This window comes from Trachypithecus francoisi, unplaced genomic scaffold, assembly GCF_009764315.1.
Source record: "Trachypithecus francoisi isolate TF-2019V2 unplaced genomic scaffold, Tfra_2.0 Lachesis_group2, whole genome shotgun sequence".
NCBI lineage: Eukaryota > Metazoa > Chordata > Mammalia > Primates > Cercopithecidae > Trachypithecus > Trachypithecus francoisi.
In genome coordinates this window covers 24,214,250-24,218,071 of record NW_022681465.1, presented here as the reverse complement: position 1 = coordinate 24,218,071, position 3,822 = coordinate 24,214,250, and positions in this window count along the sequence as shown.

Here is a 3,822-nt window from a genome sequence, read left to right as displayed (position 1 = left end):
TTTTTTGTTTTATTAGTCAAGCATGATTGTTCATTCCTGCGGTCCCAGCTGCTTGGGAGGCTAAGGTAGAAGGATTGCTTGCCCAGGAGGTGGAGGTTGAAGTGAGTTGTGTTCATGCCACTGCATCCCAGCCTGGGCAACAGAGCAAGACCCCGTATCAATTGAAAAAAAAATATCCTCTAAACTATATATGAAGGTTCATAATTACTAACAACAAGACATATGCTAGTAGAATTTCTGGAGTTTAAAGAAAAAGTGAAGGCCGAGACGGGCGGATCACGAGGTCAGGAGATACAGACCATCCTGGCTAACACGGTGAAACCCCGTCTCTACTAAAAAAATGCAAAAAATTAGTCAGGCACCTGTAGTCCCAGCTACTCGGGAGGCTGAGGCAGGAGAATGGCGTAAACCTGGGAGGCGGAGCTTGCTGTGAGCTGAGATCCGGCCACTGTACTCCAGCCTGGGTGACAGAGCGAGACTCCATCTCAAAAAAAAAAAAGAAAGAAAGAAAGAAAAAGTGAAATATCCATTAGGCATTTAAAAAAAAGAACAACAAGTGACTTATAGAGGAAAGAAAACTAAATTGCCATCTCATTAATTATCATCTTCAGGCATTGTTTTACATAATTCTTATACATTTCCTTTTACACAAGAAAATGAGGTAACAGGCCAGGCGCAGTAGCTCATGCCCCTAATCCCAGCACTTTGGGAGGCCGAGGCAGGCGGATCACCCAAGGTCAGGAGATGGAGATCAGCCTGACCAACACGGCAAAACCCCATTTCTACTAAAAATATAAAAAAAATTAGCCAGGCATGGTGGCGGGCGTCTATAATCCCAGCTAATCGAGGGACTGAGGCAGGAGAATCGCTTGAACCTGGGAGGTGGAGGTTGCAGCGAGCTGAGATGGGGGCACTGCACTGCACCCTGGGCTACAAGAACGAGACTGCATCTCAAAAAAAAAAAAAAAAGAACGAACGAACGTAGCTAAGACATTCTGAGAAAGAAACTGAGTCAAGGATGTTATTCAGCCCCAACTAACATTCAAATGTTAAGGAAATAGACAAATTGATATCAATGTAGAAAAAAAACAAACAGGGAATTAGTGTTCCCATGAGCCTTTCTACTAGAATCTACTAAAGAACAAACTTCACACAACCGGAATGGCCAGAGATTACCATAGGCATAGGTAAGGATTAAGTACAGCAAGGATTAAGTGGTAAGGATTAAGTTCATATAAAACTGAAACTGAATTACTATTAAAAGAGAAGGAGAGTTTAGTATTGATAGCTGTAAGTTCAGACAACATAGATGATGCAATCATTTTAAAGGGGGAAGAGGGACAGGAAGGGTAGGGAGAGCATATGCCGAGAAAATTTTTAATTGTTTGGAGTAGTCATGTTGGTGGTAGCAGTATTAGCATTGCTATTATGAGTTTGTTAGGCATAATGTAGAACAAAGTTAACGAATAATTATGGGATTCTCAGTGTGGAAGAAAGCAGATACAAATGTAATTAACAAGTAAAGGATTCAGTAAAAGCTCTATAGCACTGAGGTATTCCTAGTGCTCGGATTGTGGTCTTAAAATATCTTTTCTACTAGGGCTTCTTAGAGCATGATTCTCAATAGGGGTGACATTGCCCCCAAAAGGAGAAAATTGGTTAACAGGAGATGAAAAAAATCTTACAATTGTTTGTGATCTTCCAAAGCTCAACCCAACCTGAAAAAAATCTTATTCCTTAGTATTTAATTTACTTTAATTTTAGTTATTGATATTAATTTAATTTTTGCTTAGTTAAAACATTTTAATTTTTTCTGGGGGGTGATAATTTTTTGAGAGACTGAGACACAGTCTCAAATGGCTGATTACAGGGCTAGAACAAGAAATATATAAAATAAATATGGAATATTTTGTCATGCCAGATAAGAAGCCACTATCAAAGATTATTAGGGTCACATCAAAAGATTCAAGAACTTGGAGAGACTTCCACTGGTTGAAGATGAACTTCAAGAAAGACAATAATTGCCATGAATTGAAATCTACCAAACATATTTAAGCCATAAGTTTATAATGATACTAAAAAATAGTCATTGGTCACCTTCAGAGATTATAAGAAACTAATTCATTATCTCAAATTCTACCTTTCTGTTACGCCCTATACCACTGCATAATGATTATTTTTGAACTCAATGAATTAAGAGATATAGTATGTCCACACGACAAAAATAGAGACAACCAGACATTATGTGCCTCCCATAGTTTTTGTAAACACCAGCACGTCTTGCAGAAGGCATTGAACTGATGTCTGATCAGGCTTCTGGATCCATTGGCCAAATAATAAAAGTGATTTTCTACAAATGATCAGTTGTTGTCATAAAAAACACAAGAACAGCTTGAAGGTTCTTACTGCCAAAATTGTATCAATTTCAGCAACAAAATAGTGATCATAAAGTGTTCCAATCCATTAAATAACAATCTGTGCATCCCAGCTGATAGAAATATGCAGGCATATATGTTTATTTTTAATAAATATTAAAGAAATAAGAGAATTTAAAAATTGCAGCCATCATAGTAATAATTGAGTCAGGCAAGAATCAAAAATGGATACTAAAAGTAATAGGAGATAGTTTGCTGAGAAACATATTTATATAAACTCAACATATCTCCACATAAAGTACTTAACTAATTACAAAGGGGAAAATATAATTGTTTCACAGAAGAGAAAACTGACAGACAACACTTTAAACCAATGATTCAATTTAACATCACCAAAAATGGGATAAATTGGCATTGTATGCCTCCTGATCTGATACATCATGAAGAACAGAGTACTTGTGTAATACTCCTGCCAAAAATTCATACATAGAATTTAATCATGAGGAAATACTGAACTCCTATATTAGGGGACATTCAACCAAAGCAAAAAAAAAAAAAATACGTATACCTTACATATGTCATAGTCACAAAAGACAAGAAAATACTAAAACTATTCTAGACCAAACAAAACTAAAGAGACATGACAATTAAATGCAACATGTAATTCTAGATTAGGTCTTTCACCTATTTGCTATAGGGTATTATTGGAACAATTAGCAAAATGTAAGTAGGGTCTCTGGATTAAATGGCAGAATTGTGTCATTACTAATTTTCTCTTTCAGTTGGTTATACTGTGATTACCTGGGTTGTATAGTGATTACTTTAAAAACTGCATACTGAATATTAGAGGAAATAAGGCATCTTGACTGCAATTCACTTTCAATTTGTTCAGAAAAGAAATTGTGGGCAGTGGTTGGTGCCAGGGGCGGTGCCAAAGAGAGAGACAGAATGATAAATGATAAAGTACATGTGGAAGGCCGAGCACGGCGGCTCATGCCTGTAATCCCAGCACTTTGGGAGGCCGAGGCAGGCAGATCACGAGGTCGGGAGATCGAGACCATCCTGGTTAACACAGTGAAACCCCGTCTCTACTAAAAAAATACAAAAAATTAGCCAGGCACCTGTAGTCCCAGCTACTCAGGAGGCTGAGGCAGGAGAATGGCGTGAACCGGGGAGGCGCAGCTTGCAGTGAGCCGAGATCGCATCACTGCACTCCAGCCTGGGCGACAGAGCGAGACTCCATCTCAAAAATAAATAAATAATAATAAATAAATAGAGTAAATGTGGTAAAATGTGAACAATTAGTGAAACTGACTCAGGAGTATAGGGTGACTCTTTGTTCTTGCAACTTATTTGAAAGTTTGATACTATTTCAAAATAAAACGTTGAAGAAAAAAAATCTCTCTGTCAAGCAACTTTTAGGTCAAAGAGGAAACCCAAAATCACA